At 39.1% G+C, this 17,793-nt stretch overlaps 1 protein-coding gene across 7 annotated transcripts in view; it reads left to right on the top strand.

Moving 5' to 3' along the window:
• The window catches only part of PCDH15 (protocadherin related 15), an 858,619-nt gene that overhangs the window by 177,452 nt on the left and 663,374 nt on the right, over positions 1 to 17,793 (top strand). The gene's annotated exons all lie outside the window — the stretch shown is intronic.

The following is a 17,793-nucleotide window of genomic DNA, read 5'->3' on the forward strand; positions in this document are numbered from 1 at the left end:
AAAAGTAAATAAACTGTTGCTCAGCCACTTCTGCTGTGGAACTGCCCGGAAAAGAAGGCCTGCTAGGCAGTAAACCCTGTAAGGCATGCCAGCAAGTTTGCCCAAAACAGCATCCTGGCAATTTTGGCTAGCAGCCAGTAGCTGTTGGCAGATATTTAGTTTCTTTTTACTAAACATTTTTAGTGCAATAATACAGACTCTGAAAAGCCTCAAAGAGAAGCACAAATTAACAACTGTTTACTTGACTCTGTAACAGCACGCAATAGTGGTGTTTGTTAACCTTCGGTTTTGTTACTTTATTCTGTTCATAGAGTACTTGGTCTTACTATAGCATTTTTCCCTAAATAGAAGTTAAACTCCTCCTTAAGAAGCAAACATAAAATTAAAAACAAAAAGCAAACAAAACAAAAACCCTAGACAAACAAACGTAGTATACTGTGTACTTGACTGTGTTACATTTTGCTGCTGCTCTGACATTTGTCTGGAGTTGTAATACTCCTTGTTGTTTGAAAATGGCACATGGATTTTAGAGTTGCAGTTACCTTGCGTAAGCTTTCTTGCCTCCTTTTGCTCTGAATTATTCAGAGGAGGTGTTAAAGGACTGTCTACAGCATTTTCCACTGTATACTAATGGTATTTTCTGCTCTTGAAGATCTGTCAGTGCATGTATGAATGGAAGCTATTGCTGCTTTGGCACGGAAATAGATGTTATGTTAATTAGTTGATTCTGTGCTTACATGACTTCCTGAGAGGACTGGGAACAAATGCTGCCTCCCCCTGTGCTGCCTCTTAAAATTGGTTGCAATAACTGTAAGTCAGGAGCTGAGTCAAAGTCAGTATTTACTTTTTTTTCTTTCCTTGAACTGTACCCTTATGAAGCTCCTTACTTACAATAAATTATCCAATAAAGCAAGAATATATTCATAATCCTTCTCCCGTCCCCTAAAAAAGAGGAAAAAGTAGGACTGTTCTGCATCTTCACAATAAAAAAAAATACATGCTACTATTGCTACCTTGATGTAAATTAGCATGTGTATAAGGCACTGTTTTGTCACTAATCCTGACTAAGCTTCATCTCTACCAAAATCCGTTCTAGACATGGCTGGATTTTGCAGCAAGCAAGATCCTGTACAGTCATAAGTACAAAGTAGCCTTAACAATTTGTGATGGGGTACATGAGTCCAAGCAGCAAGTGAGTGGGAAAAGAATGTACAGATTATTAAATCTAATAGAATAAAAATAGTGAGCAGTATAGAAAGAAAAAAGAAAGGACTGAAAATGGGTGGGTGAGGAGATAATAGAGATGCTGCAAAAGGAAAGTCCTGAAATTACTTTCTGAAATTGAAGTGATACGTGGACAAACTATTTTTCAAAAGTCTTGTCTCAAATTTTTTTAAAAAAATTTTAAAATATTAATGGATTAGACATGTTTCCATTTCCATCCTTATGTTCTTACTGCAGGGTTTGTTTTTCTGCTTTACTCTTTGAATCTAATCAGTGTTTCTAAGAGTCATCCTCATTCAGTCTTTACAATTCTAAGTTACCTGGGCCAGATTCTGCATTTAGTTGTACTTGGCTGGATAATAATGAGTTGTGATTTCTGAATCACTCCAAGGTCATCACGCAAATTCATACTGTTGCACTGATACCAGTGGAGTAATTTTATCACTGAAGTAGTTTTAGACTTGGACTTCTACGAAGTGAACATCTAGCTCTTTGTGATCTCTTGCTTTTTACGAACTTTGGTGTTTTCTCAGAGCCAATAAATAACTGCATGTTCCATCTAGCAAAAATAGCCTTTTTTTTTCTTCTAATGTCTTCCTTGATCACACTGCCATTGGGAAGCAAACCTCAGGGATGACGAGCCAAATGCAGTTTGGTGGGGCTGTTACAGTTCCAGTGTGAGTATGAATGCTTTCCTTGGATTTACAGCAATAACCCTTCTCGTGTGTTTCTGTGCCTTATCTGAACTGTGCCATGTAGGAGAGAAAGCTCTCGAGGCTAACTCCCTGTGTTTTCTGTATGATGAAATGCTTTACATTTGCTAGCCTATGTGAGTACAGTTCAGAAATTTCTTCAGGTTTATCCTTGAGTGAAGGTGTTGTGCAGGGAACAAAGGGATGCATCCTCTTTTGTCTGACATTTGGTAAGTCTCTGTTCTAAGAATATCCAAGTTTGGTAGTTTGACCATGGATGTATAACTTAGAAGCTAGGAATAACATAGCATTATTGCAAAAAGAATGAAAATACAAACAGATCGCCTCTCTAAGAGTGCAGGTCATTATCAAATAGAAGGATTGAGTGTGAATCCAAATTTTATTTTATTTTTTTTAGTACTAAGTTGAGAACTCAGGCTGTTGTTTTGCTAGTGACTGGCAGCTGGCATTTCTCTTATGACTGCTTAGAAGTCTGTAATATGTAGGTGGAACTCCTCATTTTTAATATATCTAGATTTTGATATTAAAAAAAAAAAAAAATACACTGTATGTTTAAATGATAGAAAACCAGTAACGTAGCAGCTACAAAATACAAGTGGACCAAAGCTTCAGCCTCTTTCCCTCTGTCAGCCTCAATATGCTTTAAATACGGGTTATGTCCATGTTCACAAACAGCTGGAACTTTTCTGTTTCTTGAGGATTATGCCTCTCACTGCAGTGGTTCTGCAGTCTTGTGGAAGTGCTTGCTTGTGTCTGTTTTTGCATAAATGGACAAGGCAAGTGTGATGGGTGGTGCTGTGACTGGGTGAGACAGCTTCCAAAATCCAGTGTGTGTTCCACTGCACGGAAGAACAGCAGTTCTTGTGGAAGCAAACATGCATGTCCTTGAGGCAGGAGGGCTGTGCTAGTGCTGCCATCATTAGCAGAGAACATTTGCCATATTGCATTTTGTGTGTGTTGGTGCTGCTGTACATTGCCCAGATGTGCTGTGTCAAATATTTAATGGTTTTTTTTTTTGCAATGTTGTCTATAGATTCTGTTCCAACGTAAGGCTCTTGGACTGGAGAAGCCATCAGGCGGCTGCTCTTCCAGCTAGCTGTGCCAGATAATCCCTCTGCACATTAATCAAGATGGTCTTAAATTGAGTAGGTCATTTTGTTCCTGTGTTTCCTACAGTGAGGCTGTTCTGAACATACTGCTTCACAGTACCTATGGCTCTTTTACACACATTTATATTTCTGCCAACGAGTTTCATTTTGCTTAGCGTAGTTTGTTTGCCCTTCACACAGTCGGTGTATGTAGAAAGTAACAATATATTCTCTTGCCCTTCATTTTGCCAGATTTAGGAATTTAAGCACATCCTGCCTTGTTTTGTTAAACAGTCTGTAGGTACTTCTCCCTCCCTAATTCTGTATACTTCTCTTCATTTTACGTACACTGAAAAAAAGATTTATTTCAAGTACATAGGCAGGACAAGAGGTCGTGCTGAAGATAAAACCTCATGTGCTACTCCTCAAGATCTTAGCAGTCCTCTAGCTCTACCTGAAACCAGGCAAAATGGACTTTGCAAAAAGAAATAGAAAAAGCTCATGATTGAAATAGCATTTTAAAAATGTCTCACATGTAAGCAGTTTGTGAAAAGGAGACATTAAATTATAAAGTCACTTACGCAGTTGGCATGTTTTGCTATATGTGTGTCAAGTAACTTGCAAGTTTATGGCATTTGAGTTATGATTTAGTCTTTTTTATGATAAAAAATGTAGAGCACTGGATTTAACTGTACAAGATGCAGAAAGAGCTGAAGCTGTTCTGCTCAGGTTTTTCTTTATCAATCATATAGTTTGATCACATAGACTGATTATTTTAGGTTTGGTGGGGGTTTTTTTGATTTAGTGGTAGATTTAGTTTAATTTTTCTGTGAACCATTTTGGCCCATATCGTCATTCGGAAGTATCTTCCTGTTCTCCCCTGGACTGATCCTTTGCCTCTCCACTGATAAATAATGGATTTAAGGAATGCAGAGTGACAGCAATTGGTCTGTGATACGAAAGGCACGTTCTGATTTGCTGTTTGAAGTTACTGCAAGGTATGTTAAATGGAGCCTCTGCTGACTTGACTCAGAAAGTTAACTTTTTTTCGTTCTTATGATATTTGTGTGTTCTTACACTGCCTGTCATTAGCTGAGAACAGAGTGCTCTGTAGCACTAACGAGACATTTCTAGGCTAGTTAGTCATCTGTGTGTGAAACTCAGAATCAGGAAGTAACAGCCAGAGGGTTTTCAGTATCCTGTAATAATCTTTTTTTTTTATCAGATATGTGAAACGTATCAAGACAAGACATACTTTCATAAACTCCTGATGTCATAAAGTTTTCAGCTTTCCTCTGGCACAGTAAGCATACGAATATACTACAAGAATGTTTACATCTGACAGTTTGGATGCTTCTGCAGAACATATTCTTCAGTCTGTGAGGACTTGCCTGTCAGTGCAAACAGTTCAGAGAGCAAGTGCTCACAAGCTCGGTACAGCAGCTTTTTCTTGGCCTTGCCAGAAGGTATGCTACTGCTGCTCCGCAGATCTGGCTGCAACGTTGTGATGAACCTCGCTGCTCCTTGTGCATGTCCTGGATTGAAATTTAGCTTAACCACTAGGCTCTCTTTAGACATGCTTTGAACTGGTACACTCTTGTTTTGGTGTATAATGTGATACATATAATTGATGTGTGTATATATTATAAGGATAAATATTTTTATGAAATGCAGTGAATCTTCAGGAAATGAACAACTCAGAATAGGAAGGATCACAGCTGATCTTACAAATGTGCAGTGCTGTTATGCTGAATCTAAGCATTTGGTGCAGCCTCTGAAAATGAGAGGTTTGATCATATACCTAGTCTTTCTCCAGTGTCGGTGGTATAAATCACAGGTTATAACCCAGAATATGTTCTGCAGTAATTTTTTGAGGTAGAAGAGTGGAGCCTTCAAAAGTTTTAACAGGTTGCTTAATATGTAGTCTGTTACTGTAAAGATAATATCCTGTTTTCCCAAAGGTTATGTATGTCACTCAGTAGTGACACATGGTGCTCTGATGCAGACACAAATTCAGATCATGTAGTTCCATAGGACTGTTGCCCATTTTATGTAGAAATTGCAAAATGTATCGTACCATGAAGCAGGACTAGAAAAGCATGTCTGTCAAAGCTCCTGAACGCTGCACTAGATGAATGGATTCTCTCCCTCCTTCTGTGCTGCAGCCCCATTACTGAAGGTGGGCAGCTGGCCTAACCCAGACTACTCGGTTATTTCTGCTTCTGTATTCCATTGTTCTTGAGTTGTAGAAGCTCAGAAATGTGAGTAAATTCAACATGTGACAGAGTTAGTTACTGTGAAAACTGGGACATTTCTAATTGGCTGTTGAAACCGGTAAAATCTTTATTGCTTTTATTGTCCTCTATCCTCTGCTTCTAGTCTGTCTAGTGGGGAAAGCAGCTTCCTGTGTGTTGGGAATATCAGTTGTTTGTGGCTCAGACTCTGTGCTGCTCTACTGCTGGTGAAGCATTAGAGAGAAACTCTGGAGGGAGCGTCTAATATAGCATGGCAGTTTCTCAGTGTTGTGCAGTGAACAAAATCTCGGATCACACTCTGAAGAAGAAGATATATTAGGTTGATTAGTAACCTGGTTTTGTCTAACCTGTAAAATTTTTCACGAAGAGATCCCACAGAAAAGGTATTACACAGTCAGACATTATACCACAGAGAACATACCACAAGGGTCCAAAATAAGGTTGTACAAGCAGCCTTTTTCTGACAGCACTTCTCAGGGGTTGATATTTTAGCCTTATTTGTGCTTTTGTAAGTCATGTATGCACTCAGAATCACTGTTTTAATAGCTGGCTCTCAATGCATGAGAGTGGGCCAGCAGTGTGGGAAGGTGAGGCTTGTAGGGCTGGTGGTGTGAAAGTTTCAATCTTCCTGTTGCAGTTATCCCCAAAGCTATGTTTAGCTGTGTAACCATGGCATGGATGGGTGATGTTTCCTCTAACATGGTCTGTGTTTCTCACCTGTGACCTGTAGGGAACACCTTTTGATGAAGTATAACCCCAATGTTTGTTATAGGATGACTTCTGTACCCTGTGGTTTTGGGTTGCTGCAGTCTAATGTCTCACCTTTGTTTCCTTGTCAACCCTGTAAGCCCCTGCTCCCTCCCCACCATTCTAACTGTACCTTTTGGTCTCCTTTGCATCAGCTTAAAAGCAGACCATGAGGCTGGTCCTCCATCTTGAAATAGAGTATTGCCGCCTAGTCCCTCCTCATGTGTTCCTTGCTTGACTTTTCCACTTGACTTCTCATTTTAGGGCAGTGTGGAAGATTTTGTAGTCTGGTGATCTGTTGAGAGAATAGACTTGTGAAAAATTGGGAAGGGTTTTAGACCTACAGCTGTTCTGAACTTAGGTGGAGTGTAAATGGAAACATAAGGTAAGAAGATAGCCTCTCTCTTTTCCAATCTTTCTCGATGTAGTTTCAAAAGTCAGTTTCACGTCACATGTATGTGAATAGCTTAAACTAATTTATTCCAAGAATTTTCCAACACTAAAGTCTGTATTGGTCTTCCTGGTTTTTACCATCTGATAAAGAGTTAATTCAAACAAAATTGAAAGTTACAACACTTTTTTTTGAGCATCTATTTTTATCGTTGCTCTCCCCTTCGCTGGAATAAGCTCTAGTATGTATTTAACTATGCTGCTGATGACAAAACACAGGCTGCTCTGACCTCTACAATTTCTGTCAAAGTTCCCATATCAGTTTTCTTTCAGTTGTTATTTTACTACCATTTAGAAACTCATTATTTCCGTAAATTCTCTGCTTTTGGTGCCCTGCTGGCACCAGCTGTTGACAGAGGTCCACAAATGCGCTGATGGGTGCAACGGATAAGACATTTTATGATGAGTTCTCTCCTCCTGACCGCACCTACTGAATGATTTTTAGCAATGGAAAAATGCAGTACACTCCTCCAAGAAGTACTCTGTTGTTTGCTGAGATAATGCAGCTGCATTAAAATGCATCTTGTGTACAGAGTATTTTGCATTTGTTCAGTTGTTGTGCCAAATGGAAAGGAGCATTACAGTCATCATCAGAGCTTCAGCCTTGAACTGTTTTGTGCTGCTTTTGTGTTTCATGGGGAAGTTCTTCAGTTGGTGGTACAGGAATGTTGCTACTGCAGGAGCAGCTGTGATGCCTGAGTTAGAAATGTTTGGAACAGCCTGGTGGTCGCTATCTCATTTCTAAAAATAACAGATGGGAAATGAATTCACCCCTGGCGTCTTGCTTGGTCTCCTTCCTCTTGTCTTAGAAAGCATAAGGAGAGAAAACACCTTTGTGTTCCTGGTGGAGAAGGTCCTCTGAGGCCCTTTACCAGGGTAATAGGAGATCCTGGCTATCCCTGCTTTTACTGGAAGGTCCTACATGCTCCACATCATGCAGTGTTGCTGAGAGCAGGAGTGTAAGATCAGATAAGAAGAATCCTGTTTAGATTTATTTAGAAGGACGACAATTAAAATATTCCATCAGCTTAAGAAACACCAGGAAAAGATGGTTCTTCACAGTTGAATTGTGGAATTCCAGAGAAAACTTCTATTTCATCTCCTACAGCCTCGTCCCTTTCTGTTCTTCAAGGCAGAGAAGATAACAGCCTCTCTAAGACCTTCTTCCAAACAACAAAGAAGAAAATAGAAACTTTTACCGTGGAATGTGCTCTGCAACCTAAGTATTGACTGCAACCAGTTTTGTTTTGGTTTTTTTCCCTGGGATAGCCAATAATTCCAGAAATCAAAGTCCGGAAAAATGTATAAAGAACTTAAAAACTGATAAAGGATATGCTGCTATCTTTGTACTGATACCAGTCAACACTGTGTTTTAAAACACTTTGCCTAATTCAGCATATTAAAAGATGACATATTTATTCTGTTTATTATGAAGAATAAAAAGGAAATTAAAAGATCTCTTGAAAGATTTTTGGCCCTTTACAATTGCTCCTGTTTCTGCCAAGAGTTAAAAAAAATAAAATGATAAAGCTGCCAAAATGATATACAGATCTTATCTCAGGCGTGACTGTTACATAGTCTGTTTGGTTAGCAATGGACTTCTAGCTGTTTAATCATTTGGATTATGTCTGTCTTTTGTGAAAACAAAATTGCTTGGTTTAAGGCCAGTTACAAATAACAAGAGAGTGTGAAATTTCAGTCATTTTTAAGAAGCCTGCTGCACTGATTAGAATAAGATTTTTCTATTAGCTTCAGAATAATCACACAGACAACAAAACAGTCAAGTGTACTGCAACACAGTATTCCTTGCATTCATAAATCTTTTATTTCAGAGACTGTATGGCAATGTTAATAGTTTGATTACTTTGCAAGGGAAAGCAGAGCTTAAGGAGAAGAGTATAATGACATTAAACAGAGGGCTTGTTATTGAGCATCTTAGAAGGAATCCTGGCAGCTAAGCATGTGAGATGATGCCTTATAAGAGCTTTATCAGTTAACTTGTTTGACTGCTGGCTAATGTATAATACAGTGAGTGCAAACGGCGTGCAACGCAAAGGACATGTTTTCCCTTTGTGATTTAGGTCTTTGTTTTCCAGCATAAAGCATAATTCTTTCAAAGCTTAGCACAGAAATACAGCAAACTGCATTCTTTGGAATGCACATGTCCCACAACTCCTTCATGGCATTAGCTTTTTGTGTGTGCGTATGTCTTATTTACTGGGTTAGAAAAGGGTAATCTTTATGTCAGATTCAAACGAAAAGAAGCTGTTTCTCCAGGTGATGGGTACCAATTTTACCCCCATCCACATTCACTCTGGGGCTCTCCTAATTTTAAAAACAGAAAGAAAATCCTATCCCATCCAGAAGCAACTTCGGTTTGGAGTTGACTTGGGAATCACAGTAGGCTTTCAAAAATCTTGCTAGGCTAAACCTGAAGCCAGAACTGGGAGGAAATACATTATTTCGGTAGCTCAGCATAATTAATGTATAAGGAATAAATAAAAGTCACAATATAAGTCTCTGGTAGCCTTGAAAACAACTCTGTTGTCTCCACCATTTTTCTGCAATTTTTTCATTATTCATTTTTTTTATGTGATACATTTTATGTTCAAATCGTAACTAGATTTCTCAGTCCTTTGGCTAGTATAAGCTTCTCCAATGATCCTCCCCACTTCCTCTCTTTTTGGCTTGTCTTTCGATGAGTGACATTCTTTGTTGCAGCTACTCTAGTTTTAACTTAGGTAGTGGGAATGGGAACAGTCAGAAATTACTTCTGCAAGTGTTCACGTGAGCCAAGAACTTTTTAATGATGGGTAACTGCTAAGTTTCTGGAGAGCAGTAGGGTAAGCATTCATTTCTGTAGCCATAATTATATTTCACTAGTCACTCTGCTGGAGAAACTGATCTGTTGTGAGGCAATTAACAGAACTGCTGTTTAGATCTATAAATTTATATCTAAATGTATACCTGTCATTTTCAATGATTTACAAATATGCCTCAAACATTATCTGGACTTTCAGGGATCCTTGAGGATTTGTGTCTTAAGTATTTGATTTTAGGACCATACCTATAATCATGTTAGCCTTTCATCAAGTACTTTGTGGGTTTTTTTTAATATTTATGTTGAAAACTTAGGAAGATTTGCATCGAACTATTATAATTAAAAAGTCAGGTACTAAATTCAGTCTGCATCATACTGCAAAATTAATTCGAGAGCCATCTCTAATGATGGGGGAATACTTCTTGGATGATTAGATAGCTTCAGGCACAGAGGAAAAACCCTTTAATTAGCTTGGAGAAGATAAGTTGCCTCATCTGAGTCATTGCAAGGTACTTTGACTACTTGTCTTTGGCTCTAGGTGCCGCTAATGCTGAAAAAAAGTCTGTTGTGGATAGTTTTCGGGAAGTATTTTCCTTAAAAAATAACAAGACTATGACTAAATTATTTCCTTAATTCAAGTTTGTTCTTTTTTTTTCCCCCGTGATGTTAATATGTAAGTATCTTAATTCACCTTTCAACATCAAAATTCCCTCTTTTAGCAGGGTAAACTGACTTCTATTCAGCTGTTCTCAAAATAATTCTCACAGTTATTCATATTATTTGACTGTTAACAATGGAACGTAATGATTTCAGAGATAGCATTGACTATTGAGAGCAGCCTGTTAACTTTTTTTATTTCAGTGTACATTTCCCAGTAATTTTGTTTGCTTAAAAAAAACCCCAACCAAACAAACCAACAACCTTTATCACCACATCAGTGGCATTCTTCAGTACTTGCAATCCCTTAAGATTGGGAATCTCTGTTTTAAGAATTCAAACAAATAGTGCCCCTTTTAGGCAGTGCAAGAGCAACGTAGGAATAGTCATCAATTTAGAGCTTCCTGTCAAATTTTATACACACTGGTTAAAGCATAAATCAGTTAGAAATGTATCATTCAGAAATCATTGCTACTTAAAGGAATATATATCCTTTGTATGGGCTAGACTTGAAAAGTCCTGAAGGAAAGAGGATGCCTTTGTAGAGGTTTGATTAGATACATGGGCTTAGCAGTACAGTAAATTTTCTAAAATCAGTATATATAACAGTGAGTTTTACAAATACCTTCAGTCAACCTTATGACAGACTTATCTTTCAGTTTTTTTAAGGTAGTCTGGTAACAGAGACATGCTGCTAGACCTATTTTTTATCTGTGCCACTTGGTGGGGTGTTTTTTTGGACAGTAAAGGAGAGTGATAGCTGTAATTTTTTTAAATGGCGATTATGTATATCATAGTTTACTTTTTGATTGTATTGTGTCTGAATACAGTGAGATAAATAGAGGCTGTTAAGAAGAGCAAAGAAGAAAGAAAGTAGTGACCAATTTTAAGACGCTGCTGGGTCCAGTACTTAAAGCAAGTTAATGGAAAACAGAGGAGCTTCAAGACACTCCATCCCCGGCATACGCCACCAACACACCTGCTTTTCTGCCAAGGGTAGAGTACACAAAATTCAAGGGGCTTTTTTTGGGTAGAGATCCAATGAAGGCCCCCACTGCTCAGCCCATAGTAAGGTGATTCTTAGGCTTTCCAGGTGGGCATCATTCTCTTGTGACCAAACCTTGTCCTGATAATGAACTTCCTTGATTATATAGACAGATAACACTAGAAAGAGAGCGCAGAAAATCAGTCCCTAGCCACTTACTGTATCCTGGATCTGTTACTACTATAGCGAGGTGCAAGAGTGCTGAAAAGATCAGAAGAAACACAGGATTTCAGGCAAGGGAATCTTGCTTGGTGTGGGATGAAGTTGTAAATAGCTGTGCTGTGCTTTCTTTGGAAACTCAGTCTCATGTTTATTAGCTACGCAGCAGTGCACTGATAAGTGTTCTTGCCTAGGTACCAGCATCTGCAGTGAGAGTGGTGGGAGCTGCCAATATTTATTTTGCTGGCTTGTGATGTTGTGGTGGGCTGTGTATGATGTAGATCTAGTACTTATTTGTCTTATACTGTAATGCCTAATGGAGTTTGGGAATCCCTCTTCCAGGTGATTTTGATGTGCTAGGAGCAACAGAATTAATTCTTGCCTGAGCAGGGCAAGCAGGAACTGGAATAATTTCCTCAGGTGATTTCAGTATGCTTTTGGAAATTGTCTTGGCTGCCAAACATTTCAGGCCTAGCATACTGGAAATTATTTATAAAGCCACCATGCATCAGGGCCATGCATCACAGAATCTTTATTTAAAGTAGGTGCTAGTTTCCCAGTTTGCAGTGTGGTAAGTGGAAACATTAGCATCCTGGGGTCATCTCTGCATTCTCAGGGTTGACAGGTCCTGCTTTTGACATCATGTAATTACTGTTTGGGAGTTGAATTACCTACTGTTCTGTATTTCATACCCAGCGAAGGGATGAATTTTATTTACTGCCTCAAGAGCTGGTTATTTTATGTGTGGATAGGTATATTCATGGAGTTTTTGAGAGACCTGTTCAGTCACTGCCCTTGCTACCACGATTTGGTTTTTCTATCAAGCAATAGATTATCTATCTTGATGAAGGGGAAGCCATATAAGCTGTACTTAAAGGATGTAAAAGGGTTTTTTAATTTTTCTAATGTGCAGTAAGAAAAATTTTATTGTAAGAGGTCGCCCTTCTTTATCGCCTCATGCAATTTCACTTCTCTTAGGCCATTCTGAATAACATGTTCTTCACAAATCTAAGAACAATGGGAGAAAGGAGTCTGCTGGGTTTTAGCTGTACTCATCTTTCAGTGATTTGTAAAATGTTTGAGTCACATTAGTTTAAGTAAGCACTTCAAAAAATTTAGAAGCAGCTCTGTACTGATCTCTGTAAAGTGACATTGGTCTGCAGAGCATGCTGGTTTTAATTTCTGTACTATTTTATTTCCTAAAAGGCTTTAATATTCTTTTTTGCAGCTATAAGCAAATATATTTTTCTCTAGAACATGGTTGACCTAGAATATACTACATTTTAATCTCGTCAGGAAAAAAGTTTCAATATTTATTGTCTTGAATTAATTTGGTGATTAGTTTATTTTTAAATACTGACTTAGATGACTTTACATTGGTAAACAATGGCAATAGCTAAAGGAAAGAAGGATGATCCTGAGGTCCCCACACTACCTGCAGTTTAAGTTCTCAGAAGGTTTTAGTAGAAAATGTTAATTTTATTTTGCAGCTAAAATTAATTTCAACTGTGAAAATTATGCCAGACTTCTTTGGATCTTGTTTGCCCTAGTTTAATAAGAAAACTTTTGCTTTTAGTTTGACGCTGTTTTTCACTTTCCACTTTTTGGCAAATCACATAATGAAATGGAGGCATCTATTCTGCAGTTGTTTAGAACTAATTTAGCATTTTGTCACTATAGAAGAAACCCCTTTCTTAAAACATCTGAAGAAGAAGACATTTTAATGTGTAAGTAGGGTATTTGCACTTTTCTGAAACACGTGGAGAAAGAACGCACAAGAGATCTTTGTTTCTCAGTTGTTCAAAGTTAGGCTTTCTTATCACCCAGGGAACTGCTGATCAGTAAAACCATCTGGCAAAGAGTGTTATGGAGAGAGTCTGAGGCAACTGTTCTGTAGGCGAGCAGGGCTGAAATGCAAGGTATGTGATTTGAGACCCACCGAAGAGCCGGACCCTCCTGCTCCTGTGTCTTGTGGACCTGAAAGGATGGACTGAAGAGTAACCAGAGAAGACCAAGGAAGCCAGAAAACAGGGATCTGGTATGCAACCAGCTATGGTAACTTAGTTTTAGATGGTGATGCCTGCGGAAAACAGGAGTGGACTTCTGGGATTGGATTCTCTTCAGATGTCAGTCATTCTTTATATGGAACAATTAATCCACTTCTTAGTGGTTAAGGTCCCTGGTCCAGGGGTAGAGATCAGGGTTGCAGCAGACACGAATGGGATGTGACTGACGGGAATAAGAGGCTTGTGTCTTGACTAAATTGTAATGAAAGTTCCTTCCTATGACTTAATGTGTAGTTAATGTTGCTATTTCAGTATCCTACTGTCACATTGAGAATTGCATGGAGAAAATATGCTTATCTTACGATAACTGTGCCATTTTCCCTTTTCTTTGGTATTTGACTCTCTCTGATCTCTGAAGGCCCATGCCTTAACTGAAACTGCCCTGCTCCTTTTCTTCTGGAGATCATACTCCTTCCTCTTTCCTCTGTTAAGAACTTTTGTGAACAGTGAACCAGCTGGATAACCTAAGTTGTGCTAATAATAAAGGTTTTAAAGAGATCTTGGTTAACCAAGATTATGTAGTTAAGTGTTATTACTGAAAGCTAGATCTGGGGAGCCTTTTATAGGTTTTGGAATTGGAATGGCTGTTCAAAATCATTTTGTGTTACAGTGTTTTCACATAGTTTCTTCTGTGGTCTATTGTTCCAAATATAATTCTTCACAATTGCCTCTACATTTTGCACCAGTTTGCAGATTACCCTCCTGCCTATGTCTTGGGGTAATGGTAGACTCTAGGCAAATGTCCCTGTATGAGTTAAACTTGTTATTTTCCTGCAGTTTTATTTTATTCACACTTCTTAAGGAAAATCTCTTCCAGCCCTTTAATACCCCAAACAAGGAAGCAAGCCAGCCTGAGTATTCTGTTTCAGCCTGGGCATTGTTTGTCTTTATCAGCAAGACAGGATGAGCTGTGGAGAGGGCAACGTTGCTTCTTACATCTCTGAGCATGAGCCCAGGCACCTGCATGAGAAACCCTGAAGCTCTCCAGGAGTCTTGAAGTCTAGGTTATCGTGATCACAACTTGCTCTGCTCTTACGTTATTACTACTAACAATATGCACCAAGTGCATCTTGTTGCCATTAGTGCATCGATGTTAATTTTGATTTTTGTGTTACACCCTTACCAGCAGTTTATAGTGTTATGCTCAGTAGAATGCCAGTAAGAAAGTTAGCCAGAGATGGGCTGTTGATAGATTTATTTTTCTTCCCCCAGTGTAATGTGCAGTGTGATTAGAGATGATACCATATGTGGAAAATAGTATTATTTTAAAATGTAAATAAATGCAGCTGTTTTGAAGAAACAAAGGTAGCAATTCAGAGTTCCAACAATGTGAGGAAAACGTGCAAAACTAGCACTCTGCTAAAGAACAATTTCTCCCGTAAAGTGAATAGTCAAAGCTTGTACTTTCAAATATTTGTTCTGTTAAGACTGAATGATATATTATAATCCACTACCATTGGGGTGCAATGGATATACAACTCTTCATTGTTTCTGCCATTGGGGTACAATGGCTGCATGATTCTCTGTTGGTTTTGATTGCAAGACAAAGAATAAGAAGAAATCCAAGATGAAACGAATTATGTTTCAACTGACTTATTAATATTTGATTTATCTATTTTTGTTACATGAGAGGAGCAGTATAGTGATTTTACTAATATGCATGAGCATCTCAGTGTAAAGTTTGGAAAGCCTGGTTTTACTGCTCTTATTGATGGCAAAATAAGAAAAAAATGGCACGATGCTGCAAGAGTTGTACTGATTCTAGACTTGCTATCCATTTCAAATTCGTTTAAAAATTATGTTTGTATCAGAAATTAATATGATGACATCAAAATTAGAGATGATTACATGAACTGTTATGCCAGTTCTGAAAAATTAAAAAATAGCTTCAGGCATAGTAAGCAACTTCGTTATATTAATGTAAAATATTTTACTATCGTTAAAAATTAAAGTACATTCCACAAGTTATTTAAGCTCCTAGAAAAAAATAAAATTTAGTTATTTTTTAGAGTTATTGTTTTGTTTTGAAATGAAACGTTAGCTCCAGGTATTTTCAGGGCATTTGTCTGATCTCAGAGAAAGTACTGTACAAAAAATATTACCAAGCTTGAAGAGAAATTACCGACATTTGTATTACCCTTTGTTTCTTCCCTCTGCACTTCTTAATATGAAATTCTTTTATTAATTGTCAGAAACAACTACAAAGCAGCGATGCACAGCTCCTACTAATTTTGTTTTCCTCATACTGTATCGTTGTTTTCACAAACTGCGCTTGCTAGCAATAGCTATGAGATGCACAGATTAGAGTGATTGTCATGGGAACATTTTATAATTCTTTGAAAGTTTATCGTAAGCTTGCTGTACTTCAGTGTCCTCATGCGAATTATGAAAACGTGTTACTTTCTGGCCCTACACAGGAGCCATGAGAATGAAATCGTGTCTAGCCAGGCATCAGGGATAACGCGGCCGCACACGAAGTTGTAAGATAACTCTTTTTTTGGTGAGATTCCTTTGTGTTCATGCACACACAATTATGAAATCTGCTTTTTGTTCTTATTTTCTGCACTTGATGTTTCATATTCCCCTTTGCTTATAGATAGACTATTCGGGACCAACAAGCTACCCCTTGTAGCAAAGTATTAGAACAAAATGGCGTCAGGAGCCAACAATTTACATGGCCTGCCTTGCTGCATGTAACCGTTCCCTCACAGCAGCCTGCACTGGGGCAGAGCCGGAGGAGGAGGGGGAGCTGCTGCCGGATGAGGTGGTTGAGACTTGCGGGGTGTCGCTGCCCCTTTCCAATTGGTGGCAGGGCCTGTGAAGTCCTGAAAATTTCGCTATAGATTATTCACTTACCTGCAGGTGGAGGTGTGCTTCGCTGCGGTTTCTTGTTAGTAGGCGGTGCATTAAGGCAGACAGCAATTCTGCGTGGTTTTTCAGGCAAATCCATTTTGGGCAGAGTTCAGAAAGCCAAAGGAAAGGCAGTTGTGGGGGCGGTTGCTAATTAATCTGCAGTCTGAACCTTTTTCAGGCAAAAATTAAGTTTCTTTCCCATTAGGCTGATCAGCTTGTTAACGATTTTACCTTTTTTGAAAGGGAAACGTGGTGAGCCATCCCCGTGGCACGCTTGGGGTTTAGTTTCTGCAGGAAGAGGGAGGTGACCGAGGGTGGAGGAGTGATCCGGAATGTTCTGGAACCATCTGGAATCTCTGGGGGTGGGACCGGATTGAGATCCCTCCCGGCAGCCAATCGGGGAGCGTCTCGGGGAGAGGCACAGGCCAATCGCAAGGTGCGGTGCCCCCACGCGCTGCCTGCCTGAGGGCAGCGGGGGCAGCCCCAGCCCTGAGGCGGAGCGGATTCGGGGGATGCCTGAGGGGGCAGGAAGGGTAGATGTGAGGGTGCTGGGGTGGGGGGGAAGAAAGGGGCCATCTGGGGATGGTTTGGACGGCCTCTGCTGGGGGAGAGATCGAGGGCCTCTGAGAGACCGAGGCAGAAGGAAGCCGGCGTGCAGTGAGCTGCTGAAGCGGCATTTCAGCTGGCCGTGGACCCAGGTGACCCCTTGTAACGTGAGGCGTGTGTGGGCGAGGAGGAGTAACTAGGAATGCGCTATGTGATATCAAGCTTGGGTTGATAAAGACGTGAATCTGTTGGAATGCCCCCCTTGCACTGCATCTGTTTATCCCTTGACAGTTGATGAAGAAATACCCTCAAAGAATATACTATCAAATGAAACGTAGGAGCCTTATGTTATCTAGGCTTATGCAAACACTTTTGGTATGTTGCAGGTGTGTATGTCTGACTTGCACGTCTTGTTTATATACTTGTTTGTTTAATGTTTATGCAAAAGCAAAGCAAACCCTGCTTTTTGTTTCTTACACGGGTGCTACTTGGCCTCTTTATAAATGCAGCCATTGCATTTCACGAGACAAGAGTGTAAAAGTGCGATAATATTCCTACTCTGTCATACCCCTGTTTTTTCTTTGGAACTGCAGTCTAAGAAAAGCTAAATGATTGTGGTTGTGTGTGCATAAATAGAAGCTCTTTAGCCCTGGAAATTCTCATATCATTAAGTTCCCAGTATCAAAATTTTGTGAGCTTTAGTCACATATCTGCTTGTTCTGTGTGTGTGCGCACTTTGCTTAATTCAAATTGTCTTGGTTACTGCAACATTAAATCTTGTCTATGTGCTTATGAATGTATAAAATAATGGAAGAAATAGAATTATGACAGTGATGCATGGAGGTATTTTTTAAATTGTACACAAGCACAAGTAACCATCAATCTACTCATGCAACAGTTTTTAGATTTATTGAGCCTACTTACTGAAAATGTTAAACGTACTCATGTTACCATAAAAAAAGCGTATTTTAAATCAGTGTGTTTGAGCTGACATAGCTGTGCTTGTTTTGTTAGTCTTGTGGTCAAATGACTTCAGAAAATACATATTTGGGGGCTTATTTCCTCTGTTGCTGAAGTCAAGGCTGTTACTTGAAGGGTAGGTGGTAGAATACATTCAGAGGCATTAGTTATAAATCAAACCAATTCTTTCTCTAGAAGGCTTTGATTTA

The sequence above is a fragment of the Accipiter gentilis genome, chromosome 9 (genome assembly GCF_929443795.1).
Source record: "Accipiter gentilis chromosome 9, bAccGen1.1, whole genome shotgun sequence".
NCBI classification, from domain to species: domain Eukaryota; kingdom Metazoa; phylum Chordata; class Aves; order Accipitriformes; family Accipitridae; genus Astur; species Astur gentilis.